Source organism: Citrus sinensis, chromosome 7 (genome assembly GCF_022201045.2).
Source record: "Citrus sinensis cultivar Valencia sweet orange chromosome 7, DVS_A1.0, whole genome shotgun sequence".
NCBI lineage: Eukaryota > Viridiplantae > Streptophyta > Magnoliopsida > Sapindales > Rutaceae > Citrus > Citrus sinensis.
In genome coordinates this window covers 17597536-17616045 of record NC_068562.1, presented here as the reverse complement: position 1 = coordinate 17616045, position 18510 = coordinate 17597536, and the positions used below count along the sequence as shown (strand labels likewise).

The following is an 18510-nucleotide window of genomic DNA, read 5'->3' as shown; positions in this document are numbered from 1 at the left end:
GAGTCATATCACAGTCATCACTTAAACGAATTTTAACAAATTTTAACGGATTGGCTGCCGAACCGAATAAGAATATTCTTTGCGTGTTAAACAAACTAGGGAATGATTTAAACAGTGCTCAATGGGACAGATTGTTTTCCATATGAGAAAATTAAGCATTCATTGAAAATGGGAAAAGAAAAATACTGACTAAATGAATTTAACAGTGGCTCATTAATATGATAATTGTGTTGTTTTATATATTATTTATTTTTTAAGTGACACCAAACCGATTCAATTGGTTGAATTTTTAATCGGTAATTTTGCTTTACAATCCATTGGTTTGATTTTGATCCAATGTCCCATGGCCATAACGTTCATACAGTTTGCAATAAAAGCCATCCTCTTCTCTATTTGGCAGGGGTTTGTTTGGAAATACGAAGATTTGGGGACACGTGGGATGGGGGACATCTTTTAAGTTTGTTAGAGGAACCTAAGGTGCGAAGAGAAATAGACCAATGAGAAAAATTCCCATTAAATGAGTTCATTCTATTTTATACCGGTTGCTGCTGCAGTGTTTGAAGAAAAAAATAATTTAGACGAATTGAGAACAATATGATGTGTCAAGAAGCAGAAAGTTTCAAAGATATATAAAAGAATTGTAAAACAAGCGACGGAACAGCTAAGATTTTTTAAATACGTTAATCATGTGATATGGAATATTGACGGGTTAGATTTTGTTAAACTAATTTTATTACATATAATTCAACTAAATAAGAGTAATCTCACTATAGTTGTCTTATTATAGATGTAATAAAAATTTATTGATGTTCTAAAGTAACTCATTTTCATCATAATTTTTGCATAATGTATCAAAAAAAGAATTTTAGCGCGAAAGGCCAAAAAAGGTTGAGGGAACAAAAAAATTAAGCAAAGATTTATGAAAAAAAAGAGGAGCCATGCAATTCAAGAACTTGTCACGCTAAGCCCATTGGCCCAATATCTTACATGCTCACGAGCCAATAAACGAAGAGACCACATGACAGAGAGTTTTGTTTCTTGAAAGTAATTAGACAAACAAACAGCAGTTCTATGTTTGTAGAAATAGACAGCTAACAATAAAAAAATCAGGGATTGGTGGTGTTTGGGGATTGGGAAAATGGAAGAGAAAGTGAAAGAAAAAAGAACAGAGAAAATCTATTTTAGAAGTTTGTAACAGACCTTGAATTTATACGTTTGATTTAACTCACTTTAACTTGTTTGTAAGTTCTAATTGTGATATAGGAATTTTTAATTACGAACCGTAAAGAATTGAAACCAAAGAATAATTCGAACCCACCAAGAACTGTTGCACGGCGTTATAAGCCCTACAACTAAAACCAAAGAATACTAGCCCTCAATTACAATTGTCAAGAATCATATTTTGCTAAGCCAACTTTATTAACTATATAATTCAACTAAAGAAGAGTGATCTAAGTGTAGTTGTCGTTATCTTGGATGTAAAAAAAATTATTGATGTTCTAAAGTGACTCATTTTCATCATAATTTTTGCATAAAGTATCAAAAATGAATTTTAGTGCTAAAGGGGAAAAAAGTTGACGGAACATAAAAATTAACAAAAGATTTTTGGAGAAAAGAAAGAAGAAATTCATTCAAGACCTTGTTGCGTTAGGCCCATTGGCCCAATATCTTATCCGCCCTTTATTTAGCCCTGTTCAATATCTAACTTGTTTCTTGAAACAACAATTCTATGTTTGTAGCTATAGACAGCAAATACTTTAGAAAATCATGGATTGATGGTGTTTGGTAGGGGTGGCAAAACGAATAAACGAATCGAATTCAAATTGAATTGGGTCAAAATTCTATGAATTCGGATTCGATTCGTTTATTAAACGAATTGAAATTTCATGATTCGGATTCGATTCGTTTATTAAACGAATTGAAATTTCATGATTCGGATTCGATTCGTTTATTAAACGAATATTCGGTTCGATTCGTTTAATTCGTTTAATAGAATTGATAAAAGAATCGAATCGAATCCAGATTCGTTTATTATTCCTTTATCCTATACGAATCGAATCGAATCAGGATTCGTTTACAATTCGTTTAGAAAAATATAATTAATAAAAAAATTAAGCAAAAAAAACACAAATTTAATATCCCACAACAAAATATAAATAATTCACATCATATTATACAGTCATCCAAATACCAAATACCAAATCCTTAATATTACAAATAACAATAATTTAAATTCAAATTATAAAGAAATGTAATTTCTTTAATTCTCTTCATTTGTCTTTGTCACCTTGAAAACAAAAATTCTACACCAAAAAGTAAACAAAATGTTATTAACATGCTGCAATATTGATAATAGTCATTGTAAAATTTCAAAAATCAAATATATAGCAAATTTGTAGCATTTTCAAGGAAATAATAATTAAACAAGATAAAAACTTTACCTACCACACTCGCACACTGTCATTTGGATCATTGGCACTCTCTGCAGATAGAGCACAATTAGTGCTCATGTTCATAATGTTTTGAGTAAGTTGGTCCACAGTGACATCCAAATTTTCTACAATAATTTTATAAAAATAAATCTTAATTAGAAAAATTGCACATAATATTATAAAAGAAAAGTAAATAAATTTTATGAGCAAGTTTTACCAATCTCTCCAAACTTCCAATCTCTAGTAGTAATAATTGCTTGGACTGTCTCTGGCTTCAATACACTTCGAAATTGATCAAGAACTCGACCGCCAACACTGAAAGCTGATTCAGATGCAACAGTGGATATAGGAATGCTCAAGATATCACGAGTCATGGAAGAAAGGTTAGGATAACGAAATCCATTTCCTTTCCAAAACCTTAGAATGTCGAAATCAATCTTTCTATCAATTCTTGGCTCATCTAAATAAAACTCCAATTCAGATTTTCTAACATAAGAACTACAATCCATGTTATCAAAATCATCAAACTCCTACAAAATAATTAAGAAATAAGAATAGTCAAAATTCAAAACAAGCATGGAAATAATAAGTCATACAATGAACAAATAAGAATATTGTAAATATGCCTTGAGCATATCCATGGTCCTTTAGTTAAGTGTACTTTGACTATTGTCATTACGTCCCGCACTTGAACCAACATCACTCATTTGAGTGAGTACGTATGTAGTGGAGGAAGATGGTGTGATCAAATTATACTCACCAAAAATTGAAAACAACTTATCTCGAACATGTTTCAACTCCTCCGAATTTTGACCATAAGCCTTGCTATAAGCAAACTCAATAAATGTCATCTTGTATCTAGGATCCAAGATGACCGCTATGGCCAAAATGGTACAAAAATCAGACCAATACTTCTCAAGTTTTTCGATCATTTTTTGTGCCATAGTTTTCATGTACACATCCTCACTACACAATAATTGATCCAAAGCAACCTTAGCCGCAAACACCTTCGGAAAATACAAATTTGAAGTGGGGTATTTTGAACTAGAAAAAATGCATGTGATCTCATAAAACATAGACAAGAATTTGCCAATCTTTTCTATTTTCTCTCATTCTTCTTCAGAAGGACAATTCTTGTAATTAGAATCACTCAATTGTAAATGACGGAAAGCATTTTTGTAATACAGAACACTATCAAGCATGAGAAAAGTTGAATTCCATCTTGTAGGAACATCTTGTCTTAATCCTTTCTTGTCGTCTAGAGATACTTGCTTAACACACTCTAAAAATTTTCTTTTTCTCACTTGTGACCCTTTGACATATTTCACAATCTCACATGCTTTTTCTATTTCTTTCTCAATTTCTTTCAATCCTTGTTGAACAATTAAATTAATAATATGAGCACAACATCAAATTTGAAAGAAATCCCCATCACACACCAAAGCATTCCTTAATCTCAATTGACTTTTTAACATTATAACACAAACATCATTACTTGAAGCATTGTCTACAGTCAATGAAAAAATCATTTTCTCAATACCCCATTCACACAACAATGACAATATTTTTTTAGCCAAAGCAACCCCAGTGTGTGGAGTTGGCATTTCACAAAAATTCAGCACTTTTTTTTGTAAATTTCATCCCTTATCAATGAAATGTGCAGTGAGACACAAATAATCATCTGTAGTTATAGAAGTCCATAAATCAGTAGTAAGACATATTCTACTAGGAGCTTCTTCTAACAAGCTTCTAATTTTTGTCTTTTCCATATTATGCATTTTTAACACATCGACTTTCGCAGTGTTCCTACAGATGTTGGGCACTTCATCACACAAATAATTCCAAATTCTTCTAATTCCCTCATATTCAACAAATTGAAATGGCAAATCATGCATAGCAATGGCACAAACCAATAATTCACGAAACACATGAGCTTCAAACTTGGGAACACAAGTTGACAGTCCATCACTACGATCTAACATCATTTGTACAGGATCACGCTTTTTAAATTTTGCACAAGTTTTATAATGTCTTCTTAGATTACCTGTACCAGAATTGCGCACAACCACGTACTTAATGCTGCATTTTTTACACACCGCTCTCGGCTTGTTGTCCGGATACTTATCCCCCGGAACAACGACCAAACTTGTGAAGTTAGTTTCTTTTGCCATGGTGCCTTTTGTTCCACTGGCCTTAAACCTTTTTCAATCTCTTCTTCCAGTTCGATTATGTCATTTACATCATCATCTCCAACACTAGAATCGTTAATTGTATAGGCTGAATTACTTTGGCTTGTGTCCATTCTCTTAAAAATAAAATAATTCAAAATTATTTTAAGGGCCCTGATTAATAGCAAAACAGCAAAAAATTAGAAGTAAAATAGTAGCAAACACAGCAGCAATGCCAGCAAAACAGCAACGGCAGTGAAACAACAGTCAAACAACAAGAAAACAGCAGTAAAAAAGTAGTAAAATAACAACAAAACATCAGTAAAACAGCAGTAAAATAACAGTAAAACAGTAACAAAATCGTGAAAAAATAGCAAAAAAATAGCAACGAAACAGCAGCCAAACAACAGCAGTAAAACGAAAGCAAAATAGCAGTAAAATAGTAACAAAATAACAGCAAAATAGCAACAAAATAACAGTAAAATAGCAGCAAAATAGCAGTAAAACAACAGTAAAATAGCAACAAAATCGTGGAAAAATAACAAAAAAATGGCAGCGAAACAGTAGTAAAACTACAATAAAATAACAGTAAAACAACAATAAAATAACAGCAAAATAGCAACAAAATCATGGAAAAATAGCAAAAAAAGGTAGCGAAACAGCAGCCAAACAACAGCAGTAAAACAGCAGGGAAATAGTAGTAAAATGACAGTAAAATAGCAGTAAAATAACAACAAAATAGCAACAAAACAGCAACAAAACAGCAGTAAAACATCAATTAAAGGCAAAATTTGAGTGGTGTACCGTGATGGTGGGTAGTTAGCGCGGCGGGAAGTGGTGTTGGGGATGAAAACCTATCTTGTGCGCGGCTGTTGTGGTGGTGGCGCAGCTGTCGTGGTGTGAGTTCATGCCACCAGTGGCTGTGTCGGTGAGGGTTGGGGTGTGCCGTGTGGCCGGATTGGCGGCGGCGGCTAGGAGTTGCAGCAGCGGCAAACTGCTTTGATGGATGCAGTGACGACTTCTCTTTCCCTACGCGTTAGGGTTTTTATGTTTGTGGCCTTGTGCAATCGTGTGTGAGTGTGAAATGTCAAAAGTCAAATGCGAATGTGTGAGTGTGTAATGTGTTTGTTATTTTTTTTTATTGTCATATAGTAGTTATTTGCTTAAAATTATAATATTAACCTTTAAATTTTAAAAAGTTTTCAAATAAATTTAAGGATAAAAAAGTAATTTAATTAAACGAATAATAAATGAATTTTAAACGAATCGACCCGTATTCGATTCGTTTATAACTCATTTATTAAACGAATTCTAAACGAATAAACGAATCAAAATTTTCAAACCCGCATTTGATTCTTTTAATTAACGAATCGAATCGAATTCACCCATTTATTAAACGAATCAATTTTTTCAAAGTCAAACCCATTTAATTCGCATCGAATCGAATCGAATAAACGAATCCTGACCCATATTGCCACCCCTAGTGTTTGGGGATCATGAAAATGGAAGAGAAAGTAAAAGAAAAAGGAATAGAGAAAATATGTATTAGAAGTAACAAGACACGTACGATACACCTTAAATCGGAGCACTACAAACTAATTACTAATATTAGCTTAAAATATCCGGTGCCAGCTCAGCAATTTGTTACAGCGCACTTGCGAGCATGGCATACAGTTACACAACAACAGCCTTACTATTAGTGAAATCTTCATGCTTTGTTAAAAACAGAATTTAAAACAATCGATAATTTTGATTAATTTTTGTATCCGTGATTGATAAAGATACATCACAACCATGGCCATGGATTTTCAAAATGGTATTTATAATTATCTTATTTACCAAAGTATTCATAATTTTACAGACACCAAGCAAAAAGAAAAATAATTAAATCACGCTAATCTTTTTATAGTAAATGGAAGACCATATTTTCGCAATAAACCCTTGACTCATAATTAATAGTTATTCAAATTAGGAAAATTAAACAAAATGAGAAACAAGACAAGTTGGTAACTATTTTTATGTCTAACCTACACTAAATAGATTTGCACTTAAAATTTTTAATACAAACGTAAACATTATGTTTTCTATCATACACCTCATTCTTTTACTCATAGTAACATGACATATATCAATTATCTAAATATGAAAAAAATTAATCATTCTATCTATTTTATTTGAAGTTCAAATTTTTATCAATTATACAAATTAAACGATTTATTAGGTTATGTCTCGTTCATCAATTAACTGAATTTTAACAAATTTTAAAGGATTAGCCGCCGAGCTGAGCAAGAAAGTTCTTTGCGTGTCAAATAAATAAGGGAATTATTGTTTTGTTATAGAAGTATTCATTTTCATTGAATGACTTAAACAGTGCTCAATGGGACAGATTGTTTGTCATATTAAGCATTCATTAAAAATGAAAAAAAAAATATTCACTGAATGAATTTAATAGTGCCTCATTAATATGATAATTGTGTTGTTTTACACACACACACACATATTTTGAGTGACACTGAACCGATTCAATTGGTTGGATTTTCAATTTAGTTTAATCGGTAATTTTGCTTTACATTCCATTAGTTTTATCCAATGTCCCATGGCCATAACGTTCATACAGTTTGTAATAAAAGCCATCCTATCACTTGACTTCGTTGGCAGGGGTTTGTTTGGAAATACAAAGATTTGGGGACACGTGGGACGGGGAACATCTTTTAAGTTTAAATTCGGACATGAGAGTTAAGAGGTAGATTTGTTAGAGGAACCTCAGGTGCAAAGAGAAATAGACCAATGAGATTCTGCCATGAAAGCATCTAGAAAAATTTCCATTAATTGAGTTCATTCTATTTTATACTGGTTGTTGCTGCAGTGTTTGAAAAAAAAATAATAATTTAGACGAATTGAGAATAATATGATGTGTTGGGAAGCTGAAAGTTTCAAAGATATATAAAAGAATTGTAAAACAAGCGACCGATCATTTAAGAATTTTTAAGTACGTTAATTATGTGATAAGGAATATTTACGGATTAGATTTTATTGAACTAATTTTCTTACATATAATTCAACTAAATAAGAGTAATCTAAGTATAATTGTCTTATCTTAGATGTAATAAAATTTTATTGATGTTCTAAAGTAACTTATTTTCATCATAATTTTTGTGTAATGTATCAAAAAAGAAGTTTAGAGCAAAGGGCCGAAAAAGGTTGAGGGAACAAAAATATTAAGCAAAGATCTATGGATAAAAGAGGAGCCATTCAATTCAAGAACTTGTTTGTAGAAATAGACAGCTAATACTCAAACAATCAGGGATTGGTGGTGTTTGGGGATTCAGAAAATGGAAGAAAAGGTGAAAGAGAAAAAAAACAGAGAAAATCTTTTTTAAAAGTTTGTAATAGACCTCGAATTTATACATATGATTTAACCCACTTTGACTTATTTGTAAGTTCTAATTGTGATACAGGAATTTTTAATTACGAATAGTAAAGGATTGAGAATGATCGTCTAATAATTCGAACCCACCAAGAATTGAGCCACGGCATTATAAGCCCTACAACTAAAACCAAATAATACTAGCCCTTAATTACAACAATTAAGAATCATATTTTGTTAAGCCAACTTTATTACCTATATAATTCAACTAAATGAGAGTGATCTAAGTGTAACTGTCGTTATCTTGGATGTAAAAATAAAAATTTATTGATGTTCTAAAGTGACTCATTTTCATCATAATTTTTGCATAAAGTATCAAAAATGAATTTTAGTGCTAAAGGGGAAAAAAGTTGAGGGAACCTAAAAATTAACCAAAGATTTGTGGAGAAAAGAAAAGGGCAATAATTCAATATCTTGTCACGTTAGACCCATTGACCCAAATCTTATTTGCCGTTTATTTAGCCCTGTTCACAAGTCGATAAACAAGGAGACCGCGGGTGACAGGACAGAGTACTTTGTTTCTTAAAACAACAATTCTATGTTTGTAGAAATAGACAACTAATACTCTAGAAAATCATGGATTGATGGTGTTTGGGGATCATGAAAATGGAAGCGAAAGTGAAAGAAAAAGGAATAGAGAAAATCATTATTAGAAGTAACGGAAATGTATGATACACTATAAAGGTTCTAAGCTCAAATGAGCTATTTATAGAATAAATCAGAACACTCTAGACCAATAACTAATATTAGCTAAAAACATCCGGTGCCAGCTCAGCAATCTGTTAAGAGTGCACTTGCGAGAATGGCATACAGTTACACAGCAACAGCCTTGCATTGTAACAACCTTCTAACAGTCTTGAATCCAAATACTCTGCTACAATTGAGTGCAGCCGATAAACTGTGCCCCTTCCTTAGCCATAATATGATCCCTGTGATGAACCTAATACTCCAACATATACAACTTTAATAAAGGTGACAGACAAGATGAAATTAAGTGAAGTTAAAGCATAAAAGATATAATCAGATAAGTGAATCCCTTCATGCTCTGTTTGAAATAGAGTTTAAAACAATTGACAATTGTTGGGAATTTTTGGTTCCCACCCAAGATCTCCGCTAGCAATAGTCAAATAAATAACAAATAAAAAAATACAATAGAGAATACTCCAATCACACAACACAAGAGTTACCTGAAAAACTCTATTACCGAAAAATTGTTACAACCTCTCTCTCAAATTATTTTATCTCACATCCAAACCCCAAGTATACCCAAAGCTTCCCACACAATCACTGCACCCTCTTTTCACTAACTCTCTAGTTATTCACTTCCATCTCTCCTTTGGCACTTCAATGAGTTTCCGATTTACAGATCTTGCAGCTTTTCTCATTGTCAATGAAAATGGTCCAAAATCCGGATGAACAAATCTAGCAGCCACCACACCAGCTTGATAATTTGGGCCAAGCGTGTTGACATTTTACCATACCTTTGATGAAGCATTCATTGTGTATGCATGGAAGTCTTTGCATGGATTAGCACTCATCCATTCATTCAATGCAAGAGAAATCTAAGAGCTAATGCCAGCAATTAATGCTCAAATGAAGCTAATTAAATTTCCAGCAGAACGCACAGAAATTTTTTAGTTTTCTTTCTCAATTTTTTTCTGCAAATGAACATTAAACTATTCAAGTCACTGCCATCCGACAGCAATTGACAGAACTTGTATTACTGAATTTAGAGACACATTACAACCATGGATTCAAAATGATGTCTTGAAGACATAATTTTAAGCAATAGTACATGATCATTTTGAACATTACAAATGGATATATAATTAATTAAGTGTAAGATCCATGCACTTCAAGTAATAATCTAGTCACATTTGACAGAAAGCATTTAGCAATCCACAAACACTAATACGTACCTAGCTGCATAATCAGTAGCCATCTTCAAACTAAGACCAAACCCAAAACTAGATATCCTACTCCATATTTGCTTCAATAGCTCGTATTAACCACTTAACTATGCCAAACAGAAACCTATCTAACGCTTCATCACTCAAACTAAACCCAAAAATTCTACACTACACACTTTGAAATAGACAAGCCCCATTAAAAATACACAAAGCACGGATAATGATATCATAGCTCATGATTAGCTCGGCATCTATCTGTCAAGTAATTTAGTATGCTTTGTACCTATTATTTATATTCCACAAAGCACAGATGTTTATTTGAGAACTTTCTCTCCTTTCAACCTACTAGGCCAAAAGCCTTCTACACAGATTCCAGCAAACAATCATTATACAGCACCAAAAAACGAGACTGGATTAATTGACAAGCCCTAATGAAAGTACAGCTATTAGCTATTTATAAATTGTCACTCAAATCAAATAATACCTGTGTCGACCTGCAACATTGTCCCATATAAAAAGCCCCAGCTGCTGTGCAAAAGGCTCATTACTCTCCTTCTTCTCTTCCTCCATTCCCTCCTCTGCTGCATCATTCTTTTAGCACCATTGCCATTATCATTATTCCCTTTACTCACTTCCACTGCACCCTCCATACTCCTCATGCATCATTGCCCTCTATTCCTTTGACTTTAACCGCCCCATCATTCCTCTCCTCTTCTTCAAAAACTTCTTCTTCCTCTACAGCCTCATAAACATCCCCTTCTTCATCTTCTTCTTCTAATTCTCTGTCATGTTCCTCTTCTTCTTCTTCATCATCATCATACTCAGCTGGAGTACCACCTTGGCCATCAGATTCAATGTAAGAGTGAATCTGGACCCTTCAATTCATTCGACGCTCAAATTATGTCTCCTCTTCCTCATCGTCGCTTGTTTCCCTTCTGCGCATAATGAGAGAGTGTTTCACTTCATCTGGATCGCTCTCATACTCATCCACAGTCTCCGCTTCTCCCGCAGGAATGTGGACACTTTGAACTATTGGAAGCTCTGAATCTTTATCCTCCTCAACCTCCTCATCGCTGGCTTCCCTTCTGCGCATCGCAAGAGAGCGCTTCACTTCATCTGGATCGCTATCATACTCCTCCACCGCCTCTGCTTCTTCCGCAGCTGCGGCCGCCATTGTAGTATCGCTAGCCATCAATTAATTATTAAACGCCCAATCGTTTTATGAATTCTAATTTAAATTTTATAAAAATATTCGAAATCGCACTTAACCCTTCAAACTGAAACCGTAACTAGAGGAAATTCCACTCAAGCAAAACCAAATAATCTGAAAACCCCTAAAATTCCAAATTATTTTCAGAACCCAACAACAATTGAAGGATACGAGACAAGCAAAATCCCCTAAAAAATACTAAATTTTGAAGCGAATCCTCGACAATTGAAACCCTAGAGAGGTTAAATTGAGATTTTCAAGGATTGGGATCTAGGTTTAGCGATTCTTGAGAAACCCTAGATTTTTAGGGAACGAGGAGAATTTTTTATAATTTCCCCTTTTAAATAAAGACTAAGGATATGTCGTCATCAGACATCAGTCGAATCGAGGACAGTATTTATATGAGTAGAGTGAAGGTAATTATCTTGACTTGGTGAGGGATTCTTTGGAAATATGAAGAAAGTTCGGGGATTGGTCAGAGAGTGACACGTGGAATGGGAACATTGTTTAGCTTCTGGCGTAAGATAATAAGATATGATTCGTTCACTATGAGTTACATTTGCTTGGCCACAAGTCCACAACCATTCAGCCACAGGCTTATTAACGCTTATTATATTTGTTTTGTAGTTGTGTTTGCTTCAAATTGAATCTTGAATCTTGAAGTTGAATCTAAGGCGTGAAGAAAAGCGTGAAGAAAAATGGACCAATGAGATTATGCCATGGAAGCATCTAAAAAAAATATTATGATGTGTTTACTTCTCGAATTGAAAATTATTAACATCATTTTACTTCACAAATAAAGGTTCAGCTATGGTGCAACTGTGGTACCATACCACAATTACTTTCAACCATTATATCCAGTCATGATGATAACTGTAGCTAGATCCAATACTACTACAGTTGCACCATAATTTTGTCTCACAAATAAATGTAAGAATTGGAATCGAAATAGCAGGACCCACATCAAATTAGAAATAGAAAATGAGAGACTAATTATTAGGATGGTTGAGAACCAATCTCCTGTTCATTGGACTATCCAATTTGCCCATATAAAAATTACAAAAATTTGAAAATACCACTGATAAATTAAAAAATATAAATAAAAAAATCACGACACCGACATCACACATAGATTTATCTGTGGTCATACGAGATCACAACATCGAGATTGGGATCTAGTTGGTTGGTCATCACTGGTTGTCTCCATTTGGGCACATCATCTTTGGAACAACAGTTGGTTGCTGGGATCTTCATCTTCGTCATCTTCATCTTCACTATCCAATCTTCACTGAGCGGTCTTCAGTATTACTAGTAGTAGTAGTAGTAGTAGTAATAATAACAATAATTTATTAATTTTATTATTATTGTCTCTACTATTATTATTATTTTCATTTTTAGTATCATTTTTATTCTTATTATTGTTAACATTATAACCGATGCAAATAATACTAGAGACAACAATTATCAAATGATTTTTTAGTAACTTGTAATAGTCCATTCTAATTTTAAGAGAAAATAAACATATTAATTTGAGTAAAATTTATTCCGATTTTGATTCATACAACTTAAATAAACAATTTATTTTTATTCTAATTCCTTATTTCGATTTAAGGTCATTCCAATTCTAACTTATTCTGATTCCCATTTAGTAAAGACATCATTAAAGAGGACAGAATCAGTGTATCATATTGGTTTATTTGTTGTCTTTTAAGAGACCCACAAGCCATATGCAATTTTTGCTTCCATTAAATATCCATTTGTTAGCTTACATTACATTGTATTATATTGCACTAAAATTTTCATGCTAACTCATATTTGGTTATAATTTTTTGTTACATTGCACTGCATTATAAATGTGGTTAATATAATAAAAGGTGTATAAAATAAACTCATAGGGGTAAGATTTAGACTATAATACATTAGAATACCATTTATATTTTCAATATAATCATTTATCTTTTATTATTTAACTAATTATAATAAATTTAAATTAGTAAATAATAATTTATGTTTATATGTAAATAAAAAATTAATTTAAATAATAATATAACATACTAAAACCTAAACATTTATTAAATAAATGATAATACATTATCGAATATAATTTTACTATTTAATATAGTATAAAATTCTAGGTAAAAAAATTATGAATTAATCTTAATATTTAATTTAAATTATTTTTATATTTAATTTTAAAAAATGATTTAAGCTACCAATAATATTTAAAGTAGGAATGAAAAGATTATAATATAAAAGATTAATAATTTCAATAATTTTAGACTAAGTTGCTAGTCCTGACAGCCAAATATAACATTGGATGAAATTAATTTTTTAGTTCCAAAAATATTATCCAATCCCAAAATTTATCCATGCTCCCTACGTAGCCTTACTAACGAATTATGATAAAATTGAGGCATTTATATAAGTTACAAATAAATTTTCAATATCAAGATCAAAGTCACTGCAACATTGAAAAATGAAAATATAATTTTAGGCCGTTTGTGATTTCAAGCATTTGTTTCATTTGCAGTTTCCGATTACATTTGAATGAATTAATATTGAGTAGATTTTTCAATGTCATTTAGGTAATTAAAAAAATGAATAAGTAATGGACATTAAATGACTTTAATAATTAAGATCACACTTATGATTAAAAGAAAATAAAGGGTTTATTTTTTATTTGAAATTTTCATTGTATAGACTCAGTCTAATTGACATTTTAAATATTTGGAAGATCAAAATATTTCTCATAATATGTAAGCCGTCTTAAATGATATCATGTCTTATATATGTAGTTTAATCTTTTAAATCCCATTGTAGACATTATTGGCAATTTTTCAAACCAATTAATCGTGTTAAAACAATTTTATGATGCTCTAAATATCACTGGTTCATAAGTTGCATGTGAAAATTATACTAGAGTATTTATATTTAAGTTTTTTCACTTCATCGTACTTTCTCTGTAATTATCACTAGTATTTATACGAAAATGTTTAATTCATAAGAATTTTAATCATATTTCAATAATATTACTAAAAGCTCTTTTTCAATTGAAAATTACTTAACTAATAAAAAAAATTAATTTATTTCTTATTTTAATTTAAAATTCAGTTAAATACTTAAATGAATTATTCTTTTAACAAGTTTTTTTATACTCACTCCATTCTATATTTTATATTTATATTTTAAATTAAAAAATATTTTTTAAAAAATTATAGGAGTTTAGAGTTATGGAGATATAAACTATATAATAAGAAGAAAATAATTTAATAGTTTAGAACTTGTAAATATTTTGTAATAAAAATTTAAAAGAAATATATTTTTTAGGTTGAAATTTATGAGAAAAAGATTAAATTCCACAAATGGATTTATTTTTTTAAATTAAACTGAATGTATTATTAAAAATAAAATTAAAAAGTGGTGTTGTAAGGATTTTGGTGGAGGTAATGATTGAAAACTCCACTCATATCCATTTTATCAAATGGCTGGCAAACAGTCGCTCATGTCAAATTGAAAATTTGAAATATTCACGAGTAACATTTTCCTTTATCAAAGAGGAAGCATGAAACTTTGAGCGAAGATTAATGGAGAAAATAGGAGAACATGTAGACAAATAAGATTAATGAAAAGAATTTTGCCTATAATACAAGAGACTTGTTTGTTGCTGTTAAATTGCTCTTGACTTCAAGTTCAGAAAAGAACCATAACTACTAATACTCTTACACTCTATTATTGAGGTTATTCACTATGAAGATTAGAATTTCATTATCTAACATAGAAAAGAAAATTAATTTAAAATTTTCTTTTGATGAACCTCGATAGTATTAGAGAAGCTTTGTTGAATAAAAATAAAAAGGATACGTCTAATTAGGGGAGGACATAATCAACCTTACCCTTAAAAACAAACTACATACAAACCAACAAAAACATAAAAGAGAACGAAAAATACATGCATGCAAATTAAAGAAATAGAGAAACAAACATGAGCAAGAGCAATAACAAAACATATCAACAAAACTGGTATGAAGGATAACCGTTCAAGTCTCTGAAAAGGATAGCAAGCAATGGAGGGGCAGAATCAATTTAAATTTGATTGTCTTATACATCTGCCTCCAACATTTCTAAGTAATGAGCCTCTAATTTTTAAGAGCATTGTTACAATTTCTTTCGCATTGATTCTCTGCTCAGGAGATTCCACAGTGCACGCCATAGCCAAATTGAAGACAAATGACACACATTGCTCCTTTGCAACAAAATGTACGTCCTCCTGACTTAGCAAATTAACATCAACAACTTCCATTGTGGAAATGGGTAGCCAATCATTAACCCATTGCTTTAATGTCATTGCTTCATTAAAAATTTCATCTGTGGGTTTCTTCCCAGTAAAAGTTTCCATTAACATAATCCCGAAGCTATAAACATCTCCATTTGCGGATACTCGTCCTTCTCTTCCATACTCTATGAATTGCAATAGTTACATAGTAAGATATATCATTAATAAGAATTTCCTCATGTAATGAAGATCATGAAACATAAACAACTTATTAGGAAGTTTACAAGAAATAGAAAATATTTATATTGACAAACCTGGTGCCATATAGACTATTGTGGCAAATGTTTGTGTTTGAGTCATAGATTGATCTTCTCTTGTTAGCAATTTTGTGATGCTAAAATCACTCAAATGAGCAACCATATTATCGTCTAACAATACATTGCTTGGCTTTAAGTCACAGTGAATTATTGGAGCTGAATGACCAAAGTGCAGATATTCCAAAGCTGATGCAACATCTATCATTATGTTCAATCTTTGAAAAATATCCAAAATGCAGTTACTTGAATACAAATACTTCTCCAAACTTCCACTAGGCATGTATTCTAATACCAACGCTTTAAACTCTTCATTTGAACAACTACTAATAACTTTGATAAGGTTTCGATGGCGAATACTTTTCATGATTTCACATTCAACATCGAAACTCTTAAATGCTCTTCCACATTGCAAATTGAAAACTTTCACTGCAACCTCCATCTCATCCCCAAGTCTTGCCTTATAAACAGAGCCAAAACCCCCTTTGCCGATTAGATTGTTTTCACTGAATTCGTCTGTTGCTTGACAAAGTTCTAGGTATGAAAACGTTCTCCACATTGCTACTAGTGGCATACTAGCATCATTCGATGGTCGTTTTCCTCTATGTCAATATCTTAGGATCAACAAAATGACTACTATCATAAATATTGTACTCAATGGCAACACAATCCCGAGGAGAAGAGAATTTTTCCATGATGTGCGGTGGATGCTAGTTTTGCATGGCGGGACTTGTAAATTGGGTGAACCACATAATAATTCATTTCCCTCAAATGATTCAGCTGAGAAGTTTCCAAAAGATCCTCCCATAAGAATTTCTCCTTCCAGCTTGTTGAAAGAAAGATTTAGATCTTCAAGATACGAGAGTTTCTCTAAAGATGCAGGAATAGCCCCAGAGAGATTATTATTAGACAAATTCAAGGATTTCAAACTTATCAAGTCACCAAATGAATCAAGAATTGATCCTTGCAATTTGTTATATCCTAAGAAGAGATATTCTAGATTATTTAGGCCTCCAATTTTTGTTGGGATAACGCCTGAAAAATTATTCATCGAAAAATCCATTCCAACCAAAACCTTCAAATTTCCAATCTCTAATGGGAGTGGAGCAGTAAAAAATTTTGAAGAAAAGTTGAGGTACAAGATATCGTTAAGATTCCAAAAAGTTAAGGGAATAGAAGTTAACTCATTGGAACCCAACGATAGTATCCTCAGAGAAGCCAGATTACTGAAGCATGCAGGGATTGATCCAAAAAGCTTATTGCCACCCAACTCCAAGTCATACAGTTCAGTCAAACGACAAATACTGTCTGGGATTGATCCTTCTAATTTGTTATCTTCAAGACCCAAACCTTGAAGCTTCTGTAATTTGCTGAGAGTAATCGGAATTGATCCATTCAACTTATTGCCTCCTAAATCAATGGTTGTCAAGTTGGTCAATCTGCTTATCTCTTCAGGGATGCCACCACTAACGTTACAATTGTGCATTTTAAAATCTTTCAAAGAATGAGAAAGATTTCCGATAGACGTCTTAGGAAGAATGCCATCTAGTGGATTATTTGATAAGTCAATAAGTGTTAAAGACTTGCAATTTGACAACGAGGATAGAAAGCTCAATTCTGGAGTTAAAGATGTCAAATAATTATCATATAATCTCAGCTTCTGAAGGTTTCTTAAGTTGCCAAATGTGTTGGGAATAAAACCGGAGAATGAATTTTTTGAAAATTCTAGTATAGAGAGCTTAGAAGCATTAAAGATGAAACGAGGAATTGTGCCACTGAAATTATTACCCCACAAATGAAGCTTTTCAAGATTTGGTAGTCGGACATCTGTGATGGACGAAAGACTTCCAGAGAGAGAATTATCTTGAAGCTCAATAAATTTGAGTGTTGACACATTAAAGATTGCAGCTGGGACAGTACCAATTAATTTGTTTTGACCAAGGTCCAACACCTCCAGATTTTGGAGATTACCAATTTCAAGTGGTATCTCCCCTATATTTTAAAAGAATTATATTTAGTTTATTTTTTAAATAATAACACTACTAGAAAAATGGTCTTTACTGATACTTGTGTTCTGACACTTTATTTAAAAGTATCAGTATATACATATATTTGGATCATTTTCCGCGTTTAACAAATATGTATCACTAATTACTAATACTGAAGTATCAATAGCTTTAGTAATAGCGATCAATGACGCTTAGGTATCAGCAATTAAAAATTATCATTTTAATTTTGTTTTAGTCTGAATTCGAACCCAAGACCTCTTAAACCTAGAACTTCTACATTGAATCAAAAGACCACTAGGCTACGAATAATTTTTAATTTTTTTAGAGTTATACTTTTTGAGTGGATAAAAACAAAACAAATGCACAAGTCTTACCTTATCCAAAATACAACTTTTCAACTCCCTCTAACAAAGCATTCGTTCCCTCCTAAGCTCCCCAGATCTGAAAAATCCCTAACATCCAAATTGTCAAAAAGTGCTCAAGTCTTATCTTTTTGATTGGCCGGCATGGTGCTGCGAAATCAAAGGTCAGTAAGCAGTAATGGAAGATAACGAGTGCAGAGATGGCGGGAAGAAGGTAAGATTGGTCGTAATGGAGCTGGCCAACATGATAAGTGTTCCCATGTCTCTAACCGCTGCCATCCGTCTCCATGTACCGGATGCCATCTGGCAAGTTGGGGCCAACGCCTCTCTCTCCGCCTCCTAGATCTTGACACGTATCCTCCAATCCGGCGGTGGGGACGCCGAGAACTTGCAACATATCCTCCG

General features: G+C 32.3%; 1 protein-coding gene across 5 annotated transcripts in view; it reads right to left on the bottom strand.

The window, feature by feature from the left end:
- The window catches only part of LOC102616278 (leucine-rich repeat receptor-like serine/threonine-protein kinase BAM2), a 46542-nt gene that overhangs the window by 19956 nt on the left and 8076 nt on the right, over nt 1–18510 (bottom strand). Inside the window, exons 4-5 of one of the 5 annotated variants that reach the window (XR_008056684.1) lie at nt 15735–17726; nt 14967–15605 (exon numbers count right to left, since the gene is read on the bottom strand). The exons of the other annotated variants lie outside the window; for them this stretch is intronic. The gene's annotated coding sequence lies outside the window, so the exon portion shown is untranslated. Of the gene's footprint in view, nt 1–14966; nt 15606–15734; nt 17727–18510 lie in introns of those variants that run through there. 5 annotated transcript variants of the gene reach the window in all.